At 43.4% G+C, this 21278-nt stretch overlaps 1 protein-coding gene across 8 annotated transcripts in view; it reads left to right on the plus strand.

Moving 5' to 3' along the window:
* ZMIZ2 (zinc finger MIZ-type containing 2) overlaps window positions 1–21278 on the plus strand; it is a 233846-nt gene that overhangs the window by 12367 nt on the left and 200201 nt on the right. For 2 of the 8 annotated variants that reach the window (XM_069214277.1, XM_069214281.1), the window contains exon 2: window positions 17379–17411. The exons of 4 other annotated variants lie outside the window; for them this stretch is intronic. The gene's annotated coding sequence lies outside the window, so the exon portion shown is untranslated. Of the gene's footprint in view, window positions 1–8213; window positions 8439–17378; window positions 17412–21278 lie in introns of those variants that run through there. 2 more of the 8 variants (XM_069214278.1, XM_069214276.1) reach the window with 2 other exon arrangements.

The following is a 21278-nucleotide window of genomic DNA, read 5'->3' on the forward strand; positions in this document are numbered from 1 at the left end:
GGCACATCTGAAAGTGTCAGAGCAGTCAATGGTTTTGCTATAAGTGAAAAATTTGGAATCCACTGTCTGCAAAAAGATGTAAATCCCAAAAATGCTCGGACTTCAGAAGGGGTGCGTGGTGCAGTCATTGTATGAACCAATTTAATTCTGTCTGGATGTAATCTCCTTCCCTCCTTAGAGAGGAGGTGTCCTAGATAGGTGACCTCCTCTCTACAATACTGCAATTTTGGAAGGGACACCTTATGGCCCAGAGGTGCTAAATGATGTAATAATGCAACAGTATCAGTCTTACATTGTGTCATGGAATCTGAGGCAATTAAAATATCATCAATGTACTGCAACAACGCAGAGCCTGTAGGTGGATTGAATTGGTCTAATTGACGTTTAAGACATTGACTATATATGCTCGGGGACTCAACAAAGCCCTGTGGAATTCTTGTCATCGCGAATGATCTACCAAAAATCGCAAAGCTAAACAAATATTGAGATTCTTCGGCAATTGGAATGCTAAAGAAAGCATTCTTCAAATCGATTACGGTGAAAAAACACGCAGAGGGTGGGATCATGGTGAAAAGACTATTCATGTCTGGGACCACGGGAAACTGGGGAATTACTATTTTATTAATTTCTCGGAGATCAATAACTAATCGATATACTGTGTTATCAGTAAATGATTGCTCACCATCTAATCTATTAGCATCATTTCGTTTCTTTACAACAGGAAGGATTGGACTGTTACATGGGCTGCTCACTATTTCCTTTATGACACCTGCATGCACAAGATCAGATATGACTGCCTTGAGCCCTTTTTCGCTTGATTTAGGTAATTTGTATTGAGGAACACGAGGTAACCGGGCACCTGGTTTGATTTTTATTACAATAGGGTCGATATCCATAATGCCTACATCATTCTTGCCTTTGGCCCATAAGCGAGGGTCTATTTCCTGTAGCTCTGGGGGTAAGTCGTATTCCTGTGAGAACATGCACCGAGTTGGGAAAACACTATCCATAGTTACATAGACACCATCCATTGAACAGTGAATAACTGCATTTAATTTCTTTAACAAATCTAATGCAAACAAGTTTTCATTGCAACCTGATGTTAAAGAGAGTGGCGTGTGTACTGTAAATGGGCCTACAGTTACTCTCATAGGTGTTGAGATGGGGCTCACCACGGGGATTCCAGAAATCCCAATTGATGTGGTATGAAGCCCAGACAGGGGAGCCCCGGGGACTGCAGAATGTGCAATAGATGTTCTGGTGGCACCAGTATCTAGAAGAAACTTATGGCCCTCTCCTTCGATTTTTACATCAATGTAGGGACCATTTTGATCTACAGGAATACTTACTCGCCCCTGGCCCTGTCTGTGGCTGTCCTAATAATTGTAGGATTCAGAAAAGAAATCATCAGCATAATATTGTCGTTCAAATGCATTGTCAAAAATATTAGTGTTACGCGGGACCTGATTCTCATTCTGCGAATTCTGATCAGTTCTACCTCTTCCTCGTCCTCGTGCATTACCTGCCGCGTTCCCTCTATGAAGTGACATACTTTGTCTTCCTTCCAGCAATGGGCAAGTATCACGCCAATGTCCATCCTGCTTACAGTAGGCACATTGGTTGATATTTAATCGGCGGTCTTGGGGTGGTGCAGATGTACCTCGGCCTCGACCCCTTCCCCGTCCCCTTGGTGGGCCACCCCTTTGCTGAGGGGTTGCATCCCGCTGAGGGTATGCCTGCTGTAATAATACCTTTTTCTTCAATTCTTTTACTGACTTCTCATTCTTTTCTAATTCTTCCTTGTACCTGCTCTCATAGTATTGCGCCATCTGCAAAATCTCTGCCTGTCCCTTCGTCATCCACGAACTCTCTGTTGCTTTTAATTTTTGTGATATTTCAGGTAGAAGGCCATTAACAAAGCGTTCTACAAATAGTGTGACACCTGTTACGGTGGCGAGGTCTTGACCGCTAAAATCTATGAACGCTTGTTCAATTCGAGTAAAATAATCTGGGACATCTTCACCTATTTTCTGTTTATAAGTGGCAAGCTTTCCCCAATCCACAGTCTGAAGAGGTATAACAGTTTCTAACTTAGTCAATATCCGATTAGGTAAATCTAAAATATCCTGATGCGGCAGGGTTCCTGGTGCCCTTTGTGCTTCATGTGCTTCTAAACCCCCCCATGTATTTCCCAAAGTAGGTGCATCATCTACTCTTCTAATTTTATGCCAAACTTCAGGACCCAATAAAACACCAAAAAAATAGTCAATGTCTTTGAGAGTCATGGTTGTGGTGGAAATGGCAGTTCTAAGGTCCCGATAGAATCCAGCTGGATTCTTTCGAGGGTCTGGCAAGTCTTTCTTTATAGCCATTACCTCCTCCCTTTTCCATGGTATATGAACAAATTGGGCCACCGGCACGGGAGCTGGTTGTCCGGCGGCAGCTGCTGCTGCGACTGCAGCTGCAGTGGGCATATCAGGGTGCACTTCCCTCATTGGGTACCCCTTGTCATATCTATTTAGAACATCTTCCCTGGCTATGACACAAATGCGTACTCCCTCATTTATGCTGCTACTATCAAGAATACAAGCCCTACTGTCCCGCCATAATTGGTTTAATTCTTGTTCATAAGGGAGAGGGGTAGAATCTGTAATGCAAGACTTCCAATCCCTCTCCAATTTTTCAATCATATACAACAGTGCTAATTGCTGTCCAAAATGTGACATCTGTTGTATTGTGTCCATAATATCGGTGTGGGTGTAAATAAGATGTGACATCCAGTTATCTGACTGATCCTTGATAACCCGTTTTTCCCAATCCCCAATAGTGGAGCGGGTACCAGGGGGCGAAATCGACTTCATAGGTGTGCTCCATATGGGTGAAAGTGAGTGAGTGGCTGTGCACCGTCGGCGTTGTCCATTTGGGGTATTAGGGGCAGGGGACATTATTGGTAACCTTGCAGTGTTGGCTGGTAGTGGTGGGGCAGGTGGCGGAGGGATTAGGACTTGGGCTATTTGGGTGGCTTGAGCTAGAGGCTGTGGTGGCTGTGGCACATGCTGCTGTAGTGGTGCACCTGGATTTCCCAAATTGTGCCCTTGCCCTTGCTGCTGTTGCTGTGCCCCCATGATAGGTTGGGCTACTGCAGGGGGTGTGTAAGGTGGAGGTGCAGTAGGGCTATTATCTAATAGCTGTAGCATTACCTCATCTTCCTCTAATGCATGTTTGGGTTCTGTTGGCTTTGATACATAACTTCCCTCCACCTGGGCCCTATGGACTCTATCTTCAGACTCAATTCTTTTCTGGGTTTGGGAATGGTGGTACAGGGCGGCTTTCTGCATGATGGTTCTCCGGTTCTCCTTCTCTAACAGTTTATCTGACTTCGTTTTTCTTTTGGTGGCCTCAATTTCCCATTTTCTGTATACTTCAAACATATGTTGTCTAGCCTTTTTATGAAACAAACATTCCTGTAGGTAGGTTAGTTTCTTTAAATCAAAAGACCCATCCTCCGGCCACTGGAGGTCAGGACAATGTCTAGTATATTTGCGCCATATACTATTATACAAATTATTCTCTAAACCATAATCCTTTAACATGTCCCACCCTGGTGTTCCCTCTTTTGGAATGGGTTGCTTTTTATCTAAACGTGGCACATGATTTCGGCGAAAACAAAGACATAACCCTTGCCAACATTTCTTATTTCCCATATCTAACCTTTTAATTTGTTCAAAATGCAACACGCACCAAATTTCAAAATGCAACCTGCACCGAAAAAAAAAAACCCTTTTTCAAATGTGCACCAAAGAAAACCTTTTCAAATATTTACCAACTTACAAATTGCTCCAGGCCTGGGCAAATTACTCAAACAAGAAAAACACATGTAATACAAATTGTCAAATGGTACCTTGTACAAATGCAAATTTACCAAGAACTAATCATTCCCAAAAATGATAAGTTATCCAAAAACAATTATTCTCTCAAATGCAAGTTAAAGCAGACAAATAGCCAGCGAGGAACAGTCTTACCTGACTATCTGCTTTTTCCTGGATTTCTCTCCGGCCGCCCGTGTCAGACTAATCCGTCAAGATAAACACCGATGTTTCAGGGACTTCGCTGGGACATCATGAGAAAACGGGGGGAAACCTGCCCGGTGGATAAGATGCAGCTGCTTCAGAAACTAAGTCTTTGTGCAGGGGCCCCTGGAATCTACACCTCCGGAACGGCGTCCCCCCACTGGCAGCACGTCTCGTGACAGAGCTACTGAAGATATCCACTGGAAGGTCCCTGTTCGGGCGCCAAATTGTCAAATGCACATATTTGCAGATACTTACAAATGCATTTACAAAGGAGTTTTGACACGGAGAGCCGGAGTGAAAAATCAATGACCAAAGGTCTGTTTATTTTTGCTGCAGCAAAGAGGACAGGTTTACCACTGGCATCCCAGGCCCGAAGTAAAGTGTGCTGACATAAAGCGTTTAACAGTGATATTTATACTCATACATCAAAGGATACATAAAATGTGTAACTAATGATATACGTCATACAGATATTTTTAAGGAGTTAATCAGTATCCACACACTTGTTCCATTCCCAGCCTTGTCCTTGCCTCCCTTCTGCAGCTGCCTGACTCCCCACATTCTTGAGACCCTTCAAAGGATTACGTTGTTCAAAGGTATAGATATCAGCCTTTCCCTCCCCAAAATACCACAGCCGAGGTCAGTTAGTTATTTGAACACACAATTATAATGAATACAGTGCCCCAGTTAGGGAAAGAAACCAGCTGCAAGCCCATGGCGTGGAACCAGGCTTATTTTACCTAAACAAATATACATAAGATAACATATGTGATAGACAGTGCGTTCAGAGACAACAAAAGCTCAAACTTACACGTGTAAAAGAAACGAAGCAATTCAAAATGAATTCTAACAACACCTAATTCACCAAATGTATGGTATGTGTAAGAATGAAAAAAATAAAGAACGCCTGGTCGAGTTAATTGCAGGCAGCAGTGTCACAGGCCTTCGGAAGTGTGTTTTTAGGTCCCGAGCTTTCATTAGAAAACTTAGTCTGTTGTGAGATGTGTAATCTTTTGCTTTGTTTGTGCATATTGGCGTCTTCCTTTAGTTTCAATCGGAGTAATGACTGGATACTGTGTAAAACATACGTTGAGCATTGTTGCATTACATTTGTAAACATCTTTCAGTACTAGAAATGTGTTGCAGTTAATCCAAATGCTACAGATATGCAATTAGAGGCTTTTAAATGCCAAAAAAAACATGAACCTAAATTCCCTAGAGTACAAAGGCCAAAACTCTCGAACTCTTACGGGCTCACACTTTTAGGCAGATCCTGATCCTGCTTTCATGAAGCTCATGAAACTAGAGCTGATCTAAAAAAAACTTTGCTTAACGCCGGATCCGAGCAATGACATTGATCAAGACATATGTGATATAGACTAGGCTGCTCTTCATGCTGTTGGGCTAGGAGTACTCGTTCTCTGCCAGCGCACGTCGCAAGGATGTTCTCAGTGCTTTCAAGCACATGTAAGGCATCTTTCAGCCCTTTTATAAAATACCTAGATAAATAATTGTACTAACAATTGAACAAGCACACAAAGTGCTATAGTGTTAGCTGTAGTTACTCATTCAAAAGAGGCCATGGCCTGGGTGGTTTTATAAAAAAATCAGGTTGCAAACGCCTGCTTGTACACAAGCAAACCTGGGGCAATACAAGACCTACTGGAAGACATGTGGGTCAATATAACCTCTACTGGGCGAGCCATCTATGCAGTACACCACTGAAGGTCAGCTGTAAATGGTTTGTTTAAATTGAGATACCTGTGTACACAGGTGTTTGCGCAGAGTGGCAAAAATAAGTGTTGCAATGTTTATTGCACCTTGTAACTACAGCATAAGATAGAGATTGCACCCTCCTTAAATTTCTCCAGGTCAAGCCTGTTTGAATTATAGAGGGGGGGGCACCCAGTAAATACTGAGACATGCTGATTTTTGCATAGTATGCACAAAAATCCCTATTATGTCCCCAATTTGAGGACAAAACTTGTAAACAGTGACAATTACCACATTCTCAAATTCCATCCATATTGGTCAGTTTTTATCATGTGCAATACATTTTCCACCCAACACGTCCACTTCCAATGAGGATCTAATGTGGAGAAAACAAAGTAGTCATGTACGTCCTATTGGGAGACACAACTAAAGCAATACAACGCCTAGTTAATAAAACATCTAGGAAAAAACAATCAGCAATACACACACACATCCACAATAATAAACCACCGGCTTGGAGACACAAGCATAACCATTAAAGAAAAAAATAACCTTCATGAATAAACTACAGTGCATGATAGGGTCTACTTAAAGACCTTCCCTACAGTACCAAAGAGCCCAATGGGAGATACACCAAAGGCAAAACACTGCCTATTGGATAACGCATCGGGGAGTAATAAATGACCACTGAAAGACAAAAGCGGCAAAAAATGTTCCTACCGGTACAAAGAGCCAGGTGAATTAATATTTACTTGGAGGCAGGAGCCATTGAAAGGCAGACACAGGACAAAACAAGGCCCACTAAGGGTAGTTTGGAGGCAACTGAAGAGCAAGAGCCCTGACCGTGGGACAAGGACAATGAGGGAGGAAAATATGTTGGGCAGACAGAGTAGATGCATAGAGCCCCAAGGGAAGGAGAAGATAAAGCTGGGGGTGAGGAGGGAGAAGAATGAAGTAGGACTATGGCGCTGGATGTAAGCAGATGATATAATGACATAGGAAACGAAGTAGTGGAGAGAAGGGGGAAAAAGTCTAAATATATGATGAGAAGAAGGGCTGGTGGCCAGAGGGCACAAAAGGTGTGAGAGGGTGGGCAGTACTGTTATAACAGTAGAGAAGAGTTAGCAGATTAAAAGAAAAAGATTGAGACAAAGATGTGGGAAAGCACAGCAGAGAAAAGAGGAGGGAAGAAAGGGCGAGAAGGGACGTGAGGACAGCAGAAGGAACACATGGGGAAGAATGACAATAGTTTCAGAAACCGTGAAGGAAATACAGTAGGTGAGAAGAGACAAACGAACTGAGATGGATAAAGAGAATGACAAAAGATCTAGAGGCAGCAGAAGAGATGGGAGAGGTTCAGTTGAAGAGATAGAGTGAAAGGAGACCTGAGAAAGTAGGGGGGTAGGATTAAAAGAGAAATGGGAATAGCAAAACGGAAAGAAAACAGGACGCGCTGGGGGAGAGGAGACCTGAAGACAGCAGACTTGTGGCGACGGCTGTGGTCTGACAGCAGACGAGGGGAGGGGAGAGGAAGAAGAGTGGAGTGGTGAGAAGATCCCTAGGGTCAGAAGAAGAGACAGGATTGAAATGAGACACAATAAACGCATACGAATTTGGCCATGCCGACAAAAGAACCAGAAACGTGCAGAAGAGTGAAAGCGGTTCTAGGGACAGCAGGAGGGGTGCTTAGTGGCAAGTGAACCGGAATCAGCGGAGGCGACGGGGACACGAGGTTTGATGAAAGAAGACATGAAAGGAATAAAAAAGGAGACAGGAAAAACATTGGGTGAATAAACGAGGAACCTGGAGAAATTAGGTAGTGGTCATTGGGAGGCTGGAGGGGGACAGGGAGGGAGGATAGGGTGGACTGGTGCGAGATACTAGAACGACTCCTAATAGAAACCAGGAAAATATGATGCATTTTCTAGATAATGGAGCTTTAGAAAAACGGGGAGGCGGTAGGACCCAGAGAGCTCTGCAAAGAGTAGGCTACGCTACAGAATATGTAACTGCGGGCACTACAGGGTTACTGCAACTGAAAGAAAAGGGAGTGACGTGCGAGAAAGGAGCAGAACAGCAAGCGGACAAACAAGAGGTGACAAAGATGCTAGTGGAAAAGTAAAAGAAAAGAGCGACTGGAAGGGAAGAGGTTGTGGACAAGATAAACTATAGAACACACTACACATGAGAGCGTGAAGGCGTAGAGAGAAGGACATTGGGGGTGGAGAAACTGCAGGAAAGGGAGGAGAGAAAGGCTGAAAACAAGAGCGCGAGCAGGAAAGGAGGGCTAGAGGATATACGGGAGGGGGTGGGGGAAATGCTGTGGGAGGAGAGACGGCAGGTAAACCGGGGGAGCGGGGTGGGGGCGCAACAGGAAAGGGAGGGGAGACGGCAGGAAAGGGAGGGGAGAAGCACCAGAGGACGTACAGGAGGTGGGGGAGGGAGGAGGCGGTGTAAGCAGAGAAGGATCAGGGTGTGAGGAAAAGGGAGAGCGAGAGGGAGGGGCAAGGGGGAGGGGAGCACACAGCCCTGATGCTCAGCAGCAGCTCCGAGGTGAGCCACAGAGGAGGAAGCGGCAGTCGTGGAGAAGAGTCGTACAGAGGGGAGGAGGAGACGGACTGTAGGAGAGAAGTGCATTATCTGCTTTTTCAGGTAGGAGCGGATCGGTGTCTCAGTCTCCACCGCCTACATCGGCAAGTGTTTGGAGTAACCTGGCTGCCCTAGCGGCCTCTTTACTCTGTCCTTTACAACGTTCCTTCCCTTCTCACTTTCTGTCCATTCCCTCTCTGCATTATTCACTCTATACCTCCTCCTCCACTCTGTCTCTTCTTCCCCCATCTCTCTAGCGATCTCCTCCTAGTTCATCCACTGACACCACCACCCGCTTCTGATCCTTAACGTATCTGCCTTCTTTCTGCTTATACCGCCTCTACCCTCTCCTGCGTTCTCATCTCTGCTTCTTCATTCCGCTTCTTACCCACCTTTTCCCTCCACTACTACTCTCCCTGCACCCCTCTGTAACCTGACCGTTCCCTGTCCCCTCCCCCAGCCCCATGCATATCTACTACTGCCTTCTTCCTACATATATATATATAGCCCATGTTCACTTGTAGGGCGCCTGCCTCTGCCTCTCGTTACCTCATTGCCTCTACCCTTGTCTCTTTTTGCACCTCCTCTTCCTCGCTCTGCGCCTCCTCTCCCCCGCCTACTGCCACCTCCTCCCCTCCTACAATATTGCTAGGTGTGCATCCTCTATCCCCTCGCCATATCTTCTCCATGCCTTTTCTGTACTCAGATTGGATCGCTCTTTCGCCCGATTTCCTATATATATGATCGTTGCTACTATCTTCTGTTTGCCCCCTACTCTATTTACACTCTCTTCGATGGTGCTTGTTTTTAATGATTTTCATCCATGCTAGCCCATTGGCTCTTCCTTCCTCATCTTCTACTGATGCAGGAGACTCGCTACCTTATTTGCCCCCTGCTTCTGTCCGCTTCCCCCTACCTCTGTGCATGTGCACCTGTTTTACTCTGCGCACTCCCCGCTTCCCTGTCTCTGTGCTGTTTTGCGCATCGTATGTCATTTGAGTCAGTTTTTCCAGTCATGCCCTCCTCCTTCCTTTGCCCCTTTCCCCAGCGTCACGTTCTTTCTGTTATTTGCCCCTTTGCTCCACTTCCTATTACCTACCTCCTTGTTTGTTACGCTCCTCTTCACTTTCTCACTCTGTATACTTTTTCTGTGCCACAACCTCTATTACGTAAGTTTGTTGCCGCATATCTTTGCCTTCTTGCTGTCTTTACGTGTTTCTATCTCTGGCCATTGTTGTGATTTGAGGACTTTTTGCATTCTCCAGTCACTGTCCAGAGTGGATACAAGAGGAGGAGCTTATGGGTTTAACATGGGGGTGGGTGCTCATGTATTGCCAACTAGGTACATAGATTTCCCCCTCATCACTCTGCTTCGTTTCGCATTACAGCTGCCCCGACTCCACCCCTTCCTTTATGCAGGGAGGGGGTCGCGGCAGCCATAGGGATAACCGCCATAGTTTCAGAATAAGGAATGTCACGGAATGTCCGATGACAGGTAGAGGAATGCACCCTGTCATAAGTACAGTGAAGGTCGGGGTTGAAGCTTTCACCTACGCCACTTCCTGCCTATAGCGGTAGGATTCGCTCCGACACACGCCCATTACTGTGGCCACCTATATGTAGATACCCGCCAGCACGTCTTGTGGTAAACCAAAATGATTGTTGGTTAACCGGGCAGAGTAGCCGTCCTATGTAGTGGGACGGACTGTCGCGTATTGATGACGTCACGCGGTAGCATGGCTGCCTCCTGCAGGGCTCTCATAGTTGGTTTCTGAGGTCGTAGTTTCCATACGTACGTTATGCGCATGATGTTGTCACGGTTGTATTTTGTGCCTTGTGTTTACTTTGCATACAATGGAAACCGCCGAGCCTTGACACTGTCGCCATTTTAAAAGCTGTCTTGAAGTTCCGTTTTGTCCAGACATTACCTGTTTAATCGGACCAAGGGCCATATGTACGAACACATTTGCCCATAGCCACAGAATGGATAAAACCCTTTGCTAAATCTGGCCCCAAATGTGCTGATTGAGTAATCAAATGTATGTTCTTTTTCACTCACCTGTGATCTAAAAAAAACGCCGTTCAGAGAATTTTAGTTGGTGAAAAGTCCATGTTTTGGTCCCGCGATTGTTGGGTTCTCGTTGACTTTAGTTTTAATGGGAGAATACTTTGGAATACCTTTCAACTTTTTCTCGGTATCGACTAGTTTAACGGCTTTCAGAATGTTCTTGAGAACGTCAATCTCCTGAAACTTTCCTTCGACCACATGGAATCTACGCATTGGTCTTTAATAGGCACGTATTATGTGAGTGACTTCAGCATTGCGCGTTTTTTACGATGTTTTTATTGCGGCGAAGCCCATGTCGGAAACAGCTGCGCTTACAGTTGTGACGAAAATTATAGGGGGTATCCAGGATCATCAGACGAAACTGGATGGGGCTCGGTGATGTAGCTATTCAGATAAACCATGACAAATATATGGAATGTCGCTCGAGCGGTCGGCGTGGGGGATACAGGCAAAAAGACTGATAGTCACATAAAATTGATGCTACCATGGGTGTAAAGGGTCAGTTGCAGATTAGAGAGGGTGTGTAGTTGTGGACAGAGATGTATGTAAACAGGATATGTGTGGTAGCGCTGTTAGGGCTAAGCACGCTGAATAGAATCACGTAATATAATGACGTTGGAAGAGTCGGACCCTTATCTGTGAGGGATACAACTGGGTTTCTGAATTTAACTGCAGCACAGCACTGAAGATTTTTTCGAGTTCACTGTTTGTGTTTTAGTTTGTCTGATAAGGCCTCTTTCCAGTTTTTTTTTTTTCTAATAGCCCAAGCAGGTTGTGTATCCGGATCAAGGATCTGGCAGAGACTCTTGCACTGGGTGGTTGTCAGAGCTTGGCACCCAGCCGGCCTCCTGCGAACTGGCATGGCCCTGCCTTTGGGTGGGGACCGGTCTGTACCAGGATCTGACGAGGCGCCTTAACACTTAGTTAGTGTAATGTAATATGTCAAGTCCAGTTGTCTTTTCATCCGATACACCTTGTACGTCACTAGAAATAAACTTGAAGAAAGTGCGGATTATGAGGTGTATAGTCGTGCATGGGAACTGCTCAGTGGCTATGAGGAACAAGTTCCATGGGTGCAGAGGGGGGTGGCTCGGAAAAGCGCCGGTAAGGTGTTGGAGGAGCAATCTATAACATGGTATAGCACATAATTACGTCCCTGCTCTGAGGTGTTGCAAGGAGATGGCACAGAGTGGGGAAAAGAAGGAGGCGTTGTTCTCTCTGCCACATGGGGAGTGGGGAACGGTCATGCCAAAAACTAATTACTGCAACATGGTTGGGACTGGGGAATGTTACTGTTGCATGAATACTTTCATATGGAATGATATACTATGACGGTTTAGGGGTGTTCTCTGAGGGAGCGCCATTATAATATGAATTACTCACGGATGGGTGGATGGATAAACTGGGTATTTTAAAGATTTCCTAGTTTAGCAAATCTCTGGGAGATCAAATAAGTGGGTGCTGCTGTATTCCGTGGGGTTGTAGGATCTGTTCCTGGAGCGGCATTCCTATTCCATGCATGCGATGAGGAGTATAGCTGTTGTATTATATCAATATGGAATCTGCTTATTCGATAAGTGATCCTGTTTTTTGTTTGAAAACCCTCTTGTGGTCGCAGAAAGAGTTTTGGGGCTGGGCGTTTTCTGTAACATTTTGTGAGCCCATCGCTGCGACGCCTGACTGAAATATATCATCCATTTCAAAGTGGTTTAACAAGTATTGTTTCCATCCAGTCCCATTAGAACAAGTTATGGGTCCATTGATATCTGCTGTAAAACGCACAGTCACTAGACTAACACACATAGATTCCACTTTATTTAATTAAAAAATAAATAAAATAAAAACAAAATTCGGAAGGCTTGTTTGAGGCGGGGGAGTAAACGCACCTTTCTTCTTCCGTGTCAGTTAAGAAGTAGATTCAGGTGCCAATAAACAAGTGCGCCTGATAACTTGTCAGTGAGTACTGCCTCCTATGTATACATCTATAGCAGTTTGGATTGGAACGTTGAGATTTGTGGTAACATGCCTACAGCAAAGCAAACAATTTGTGTGATAAGTTTCCGGGAAATGATTGTTGCTGCTCGTCCGCCTGGAAATGGTTATAATGCTTTAACAAACTTTATGAAAACCAATCTTTCACTGTGAGAAAGATTATTTACTCATGTTGAAATTTCAATACATTTGTTGAACTACCCAGTAGGCGTCTCGGCGAGTTCTCTCTAATATCAGACCTAATTGTAATTGCATTTATGGAGCACCTGCAAACCCTGGTCAAGCATTGAGTTTCTTTATGCTAGGCAGCGCGCCATTCCAGTTTGGACCCAGCCATATGCAAATCAGTCTTGACCCTGTTCCCCATGGGAACAGTCCAGCCCGAACTGCTAGGCCAGGTCTTCCCTGGACTGGAAACAAGCATCCTGGGACCGGTTTCGGGGTTTCACCCCTCATCAGCCAGGCTAGCTTGAATCCAGTGGGCGACAAATGCAAAAACAACAAATGATGGACGGAATGCTGAACATTGCCAAATATTCACCCCCAGTCACAGATCTGGGTTTAATCCATCGTTTTTTTGCTGCCCATGCCATTCCAGTTTGGACCCAGCCATATTCAAATCAGTCTTGACCCTGTTCCCCATGGGAACAGTCCAGCCCGAACTGCTAGGCCAGGTCTTCCCTGGAATGGAAACAAGCATCCTGGGACCAGTTTCGGGGTTTCACCCCTCATCAGCCAGGCTAGCTTGAATCCAGTGGCATGGGAAGCACGGGACCCACGTCTGGGCATACCCTTCCCACTTAGGGCGACAAATGCAAAAACAACAAGTGATGGACGGAATGCTGAACATTGTCAAACATTCACCCCCAGTCACAGATCTGGGTTTAATCCATTGTTTTTTTGCTGCCCATGCCATTCCAGTTTGGACCCAGCCATATGCAAATCAGTCTTCCCATGGGAACAGTCCAGCCCGAACTGCTAGGCCTGTATGTCTTGGTGTACCGACTGTTTAAAACCCAAATTTATTGACTTTGTCAGTGATTTCTACTTACTCCCTGCGTTTGTCGCTTTAGTCTATTTCGTACGAGAGTGTGCACAGGTTCTTCTTTGCAGATCTGTTACCGCAGGAAAGCCCATCCAATGTAATTTGGAGATAGTGGGCCCCTGAAGCAAGCAGGATCTAGAACACAAGAATACAGGACTGGAAAAATCAGTTGGATAAGGCAGAGGTCACTGCAGATGACCTGTATGCACACAGTGTTTGAATACTGTAGGAGATCACTCAGTCTCATTCGCGTAATTTACTGCACCAAGATGTACTTCAGATTGAATAGGTTTCAGTGTAATTGGTGACACTTATTATTTATCATAGTTATGGATTCTGAAGTTCCCACAGTGTCATATCCCACGCTCCTGGCATTTCCCGGCAGCAATAACAGCCCAGCTTGTTTTCTCACACTGTCAAAGCAATCCAACCTTCTTTCCTCGACTGGTCCCTGGAGCTGATGTTCACATGTGGCTTTAACTCCTTTTACTCTGCTTGCCACCACCCCACGTCTGATCTATCAATCAGTGCTGTGTAAGCCCTGAAGTTTGAGTTCCAAGTCTGACACAGTACCTGCTGCTCCAGACTTTTCCTTTATCTAACTCCTGTAGGAAGGTCGCTGGCAGTCGTATATCTATTAGCAATACCGTACTGAAATTCCTAAACACGTCCCAGATTTTGATATTAAACACGTACAATTGATGAAGTACTGTCTTATTGTGCAGGCAAGGAGATCAAGATTTGTGCTTCATGTGTTACTTTACAGTATTGATTTAAATACAGTTTATGTAACCGTTTTGCATTTCTTAAAGTGAGGCGAATTGAAATTGCATTCACTTGTATCATGAATATCTTTACCAACATGCCGAAATGTGGAAATTCTCTTCAGGCTTTCCTCTACTGTACCCCCCTATAGTTGGTGTTTACACTCATCCTGGCTTCCCTTCTTTGCACCCCTCCCCCCCCCCCCCCCCCCCCCCCCCCCCCCCTATTTATCTATTTCATGGCATTACCAGACTTCCACAACTCTTGGAACTGGTGTTCCCATGCTGCTACTCCTTTCTTCTCTAGCTGGTGTCACCATGCTTATATGCGGCCCAGAAGTAGTATTTCTAGGCTTGTGTCCTATGACAAAGCTGGTGCTATGAGAGAATGCCTATAAATGCCTACTCTCAACACCACTTTTTTTTGTTTTTTGTTAAAGTCTTCCCCACAGGCAGCTTTTAGCAGTTAGCTGTCAAAGACATTTTGTGGACAATACTCGGTGTGCTTTGGGTCAGCCTGTTGCGTACCATTGACAGATTTTCCTGCAAATTTCATTTGCTTTCATATTATCGGATTACTTTTATTTCTCTTATGGTTGTCCCTGCCCCGGAGTGTAGGTTTTTTTACCATCCTGTTGTTTGTATGACTTGTCCCCTTCTAGAAAGCCATACCAGGGAACTAATTTTTAGATCTGGTTTGACAGTGCAGCTTTCAGCAGGACTTTTATGATCAACAGAAAAAGAGCTTCTAGAAGTACTTCTATGAGAGTGGCCTATGTTTTGCCTAAATGTTGGTCCTCTTGAGTACAGTATTTGATTGGGCAGAAGTGTGCTTGCATTGCACTTTTTGCTTTGTTGCAAAGCATATGGCTCAATACATCAGAACTGAGTTGGTTATGATTGGAAACCAGTGACTAAAGCTATAGGCCTCATCTTTTTATTGTGAAGAGTTACAATAAAGATAGAACTGTATTTTGTAACTTCCAGAGACACCGTTTGCTACCTGGAATCTCACAGATTGCTTTAGTAGGCAGATGTTTTGATGTTGGTAAATCCTCTGAGAAATCATGGGGTTAAACTTGCACAAAATCCTTGTTACGTTCTTCTAGGAGAGAGGATATTTTGATGTGCCATATTATTTTGTATGCACTTCTAATTTTAGGACTGTATACTTGATGGTTGCCTTGTGAGAAAGCTTATGCTCCAAACAGGAGGCCTATGTTGGTTATGGTGGCAGGACAAAGTTCATAAGCATGAGTGTTTCACTAGGAAAAGTTATGTCCAATGCCATAGGTTTGATCTATTTATACAAAAAGGTATGATAAAGACAGTAGGCCTGGTTTATTCATTGATGAAAAACATTTGTTAAAGCTAATAATCCCTTAAAGGTGGATTTCATTACAATATCATTGTATTATGCATTTATAGAATCTCTCTAATGCTGTTATAACTAATAAGCTTTAAAGTTGAATTGTGATCACACTGTTTTACATTATAAAGGCGGGTATTTTCTATGAAATATTACAAATTGCCACAGTAGGGAAAGGTTTTGATGTAGGCCATGCTCTCTGACATCCAAGGAGTAGAACATTTTCAGAGTGATTCTTGCTAGGCCCTTTTATGAGGGCTTTTATATTGTTTTGTCTGCTGTAAATTAGGGCATGTTAGTAATTTTATAATTGTAATGCATTATTGTTGCCAGTTTATGCACAATTTAGTAGGACTGTGTTGCTTATGCTGATGGTAAGGGCTATAGATAGTAGTTGGGAAAATAAATATCAAATTCGATTGGATTGATTTTTTTATTTTTTATTATAAAAGTTTGGCAAAGACAGTAAGCCTGACTTGCTTATTGTGAAATACGTGTTAATGGCTAAGGTTTGAATGTTAATGGACTGTGCCAAAGAGACCAAGGCAGCGGGTCTGCTTTATTTACTATAAAATGTATATGTTAAAGGCATTAAGGTTGTATTATTATTTTAGTTTGTTAAAGCCTGGAGACATGCATACTGGTACATTCATTGTGGCTGTTTTTATTTTTTTATTTATGTATATTGATTGTCGATCTGTGTGCCGTGCATTTTATTATTACACAAGAATGACATAAGAGGAAATCGTAGGGAACCGAGCCCTCAATTTGCTGGAAGCTACACAATTGCAAAGCCGCCTAATTTTTTTTGTAACTTTAAGCTAGAGACATGATAGTTGCCATCTAACTGGGCCCCTGAAATGCAGGCAAAATTAATAGATGCTATTTAAAGTTAATGTAACAATTAAAATGAAAACGAACATTTGAAACCGGGTTTAACATTGAAGAGGAGTAACTGTGCACAGGATGTGTGCAGTTCCTCAAACTGAAAGGAACCAATTGCCTCATGCTGTATGCTGTGTTAGGCAGAAGTAAAATGGGATTGACTATTTACTAGACCAATTGATTAATCTTGCTGACTTCATGTATGTATTTTATGTATGTTTTTTCTAAACGTCTGGTGAGACAGTTCAATCTGTCTCCAGGGCCAAACACAATAAAGTAATTATCATATATGTGTATAAGTATATATACACGGAGGGACTTTGGGTCCGACCTCTTCTGCTGTTGATCTGTATGTGTGCCGTTTACAGTCTGCGGCCACCCATGACCGCATATATGGGGCAGTGGTTCACCCCACTTTAGACATTGGTTTACTTTCCATATCTGTTAATGAGCACATCACTAAAAACAAATGTATTTTAGTGTCGGCTTATGGGTCGGTCCTTTTTAATTGTTTTTCATTTTCTCATTTTATATGTCCATTCATTTTTTTTGTTTATGGCATATTGCAGTTCCTCCGGCAGTGCTAATCTTGCTTGCTGCCCAATTCTTCTGCAGTGCACCTCGTTCTGCGAGGCCACTGCCTCCAAACCAGATGATCACCATGGAATGGTATTATCCATAGGGTGTAATTGTTCTCCAATCCCAACGTGGCTAATACATTGGTTCTAATTATAGTGGCCATTCTGGAACTTAAAAACAATGATCCACTGTATGCAATATTATTGTTAGATAGCCACCCCTCAACTGTCTAATTTGTATTTGCTATTGCAGGCATATAACTGCCTTGTTTCCCTGTCAACATATTTGGTCTTTTTTTTAGGTCTTGACTGAGACGGAGCATGAGCTGTTGCCTGTAAGTTATTCTATTACCTTAGAGGGGGCTTGGAGCCTGCCCTTTGCTTACTGTTGGTTGAATCCAACATCACTCTTATATGTAAGTGCTGCTTTCTTTGTGAGTGTCTTTCTGCTACTTTTTCTTTTCGGCCTGGCCTACATTTTTATCCGAAATGCGGCAATATATGTACTCGTTCCCGAAAAACCTTTTACCAAGTGGGGAAAAACCTCTTCAGAACCTTGTTTTTTCTGAGCGTTTCAGAGCCCAGAAACAGCTCTGCAGAAGGAAAGAGTGGAGGTGGAGATTAAATCGTGACCCACGGGACAGAGTGATCTATATGCAATCTATCACAGACTATAAAAAGCTAACCTTGAAGGAAAAAAACAAAATATTTCTCAAATAAGATTCTCAATCTAAGAACTCTGCTAAAGAGTTATTTAGTACACAAGCCTCGAACAATCACAAAAATGTTACTTTACCTGCAGGTCGAGTAGCTTAAATAATTGTGTGATCCTAGGCAAATATTGTATTTTATAGTCCCCTTTTTCTTCGTTCTCACATGAGTGCACCTTCAAATATGTGAGTTCATGATTTCTGTTGTATAAAAATCCTCTTTTGTTTGATTAAATACACTAAACATTTGCTCTATGTATAGAAAATCTAGCCCACATATAGAGTACACATGATCCGGGCAAGACTTGCCTCTTAGTTTACTGATAGTTTTGCCATCAGGACAGGAGCATTTCTCAGTTTGTTTAATCACTCACTTTTAATAAATACATTACTAAAGCATGCTGTGGTAGCACACTGTCATTTACAGACAGTAAATTTCCAAGAAATGTCCAAAAACCTTCCCTCTAACTTGAAGCTTTACTGATAAAACTATGTAGTTTATTAACAATAACCTGTGGAAACTGGGTTTCAGAAAACATTTATCATTTGCATATCACCAAGTAAAGTGTTCTGACTTTTTTCGTCCTATTAAAATATTTTTTCATCACACAGAAGTACAAAAAGTGGTCTTTCACAGCTACTGAAATATATTTTGAAATGTTTGTAGAGTTGATTTAGTTATATCAATTTTGTGTGAAGGGGAAAAACCGGATACCAACAGCCTTTCATTTCACATAGGCCAGACAGTTCACCTTAAAAAAAATCCTGGAACTCTACAGTCACAAGGAAAAGTATTTGTATTGCAAGAAGACAAGCTGACTTCTGACCTCTGTCTCTGAACACCAAGCAAATGTGACAAGAATAACATTTAAAGGCACCTCAATTGCTAATTCAGTTTCTGACTGAACAGTACAGGATCTAAAAATAGCTCGACCTAATAAAATAAAACTTGCCATAGCGAGTGGTCGAGTAGATTTTTCGAGCCCAGGTACAGTAAAAAGTCTAGCAAAGATGCCAGGGTCTAATAGGAAGACTGCTTCTTTTCAGACTCAGGAGGATGCTTTCAATACCTTAGTAACCAATAAACAAAATAACCCTGATGATCTGGTGGAAAGCGAAGCATGTTTTACCCTTGTAGTCCTGGACATGTTTTTTTCCACTTAGTACCAAGCAGGTTCTAAACCTAGTTAAGTCAACTAAATCAGGCTCCCCCTAGACTCCTGTCTACCAAAAATTGTACACCTTGTCCCAGAAATTGTAAGTACACACTTGGCTGTGATCTTCAATTAGAAAAATAAATCTGGATATTACTTCCATCCTTCTGTTATTTATAAAAAAAAAAAAAAGCTAATCTTGGTATAAGCCCATCTTTCTGCTGCTGTTTCCATCCAAAATTTTAAAAGGCTCTGAATGTAAAACATACATCTTTTATAGATGCTAACAACTTCTGGACTCGACAAAATTTGGATTCAGAAGTGCGTATAGCACTGATCCCTTGACTGCTGAATCAAGAGTTAAGGTCCGTTCTTTATGGAAGGGGTAAGGCTCCTCTGATTTTATTGGATTTCTCTGCCGCTTTCGACCTGGTCAGTCATAACATTTTGATTGGCTGCCTCTCTGAGTTCAGAATAAGAGTTCTGATGGATACAACTACCTGTGGATTCCTCACCTCATGAGGTAATGTATCCACCAGAAAAGTCGTTACCGAAGGTAAGTAACTCGTTCATTTCACTCTTAGATTGCTAAAATCCTTACCCTCGGAGAGGGTACAACATGTGACTTTGGGGGAATTTACTTCTGACCAGTTATGCCTGCCATGTGGGGTGCTGCAGGGCTCCTCACCGAGCCCTACCCTTTTTAACTTGTATGTCTGCCCAGTGGCAAGACTAATCAAACCTTTCAGCTTTTTAGGTTGTATCAAATGCCAATATACTCAGATAGTTGTATTGGTATCCTTTACCCAGACGAAACTCAAAGATTTAGGGCTCTATTGAGAGTCTGGCGGTCTGAAGACTGACAGACTTGCGCTGGAGGCCGGGCTGCTGCAGCTGTGGTGGTCCGACTGCCACATTACGGCCCTGGTGGTCGAATCACCAGTCCGCAGTCTGGTGGCAGTCTTAATTGTATTCAGCAGCTCAGAAGTCAGCCATGTTCTCTGCCAGCCTTTTCATGGCAGTTCAACTGCCATGAAAAGGCTGGTGGATAACAAGTGCTGGGGTCACGGGGGGGGGGGACTGCCCATGATATTGCTTAACTCTGGGGAAAACTTGGGGCCTTCTCCTAGGCAATAACACTTTTTCCTAGTCACCAGGCCAGAAGAACAGGCCATTATCTTAGTTTCATCTGTATTCTTCATCCTGAAAAGGATTAGAAAGATCTGTCCATTTATCCCATCTGACTTTCAAAAAAATGCTGTGACGGCATTTGTCTTGTCCAAATTGGATTATGGCAATGCTCTATTTCTGAATATTAAAAAAAAGATCTACAGATGCTGCTAAATGCATCCGCACTGCTTCTTTTGGAAATTCCCAAATATCAATCAGTGTCTCAGGCTCTGGCCAAGTTGCATTTGCTTCCAGAAGAAAAAATAATTGAATTTGAAGTATTCTGCATAGCCTTTATTGGCCCAGATTATTTGCAGCAGAGGTTTACCTGGTACAGCCTGTAGGAGGCTGGCCTGGCTTGTAGTGGGTACCAGAGGTACTTACACCTTGTGCCAGGTCCAGTTATCCCTTATTAGTGTAGAAGAGGTGTTTCTAGCAGCTTAGGCTGAACTAGGAGACATGTAAAGAAAGCTCCTACTATACCACTGGTGTCATATGCACAATATAAGAAAACACAATACACAGATATACTAAAAATAAAGGTACTTTATTTTTATGACAATATGCCAAAAGTATCTCAGTGAGTACCCTCAGTATGAGGATGAGAAATATACACAAGATATATGTACACAAACCAAAATTATGCAGATAATAGCAAAAGGAAGTAATGCAAGCAATGTAAAGTTACAGTAGATTGCAATAGGAGCACATAGGTATAAGGGCAACACAAACCATATACTCCAAAAGTGGAATGCGTACCACAAATGGACCCCAAACCTATGTGAGCTTGTAGAGGGTCGCTGGGACTGTAAGATAACAGTGAGGGTTAGAAAATTAGCCCACCCCAAGACCCTGAAAGGTAGGTGTAAAGTGCACCTACTACCCCCAGAGAGCACAGAAGTCGTGATAGGGGGATTCTGCAGGAAGAACAAACCCCAGCAATGCAACAACAGTGGATTTCCGGACCTGAGTACCTGTAAGACAAGGGGACCAAGTCCAAGAGTCGCGACAGTGGGCAGGAGCCCAAAAATGCCAGCTGAGGGTGCAAGGAAGCTGCCACCGGTTGGAAGAAGCTTGGTGTTCTGCAAGAACGAAGAGGACTAGGAACTTCCCCTTTGGAGGATGGATGTCCCACGTCGTGAAGAAGCTTGCAGAGGTGTTTCCACGC

The sequence above is a fragment of the Pleurodeles waltl genome, chromosome 11 (assembly GCF_031143425.1).
Source record: "Pleurodeles waltl isolate 20211129_DDA chromosome 11, aPleWal1.hap1.20221129, whole genome shotgun sequence".
Classification (NCBI taxonomy): Eukaryota; Metazoa; Chordata; class Amphibia; order Caudata; family Salamandridae; genus Pleurodeles; species Pleurodeles waltl.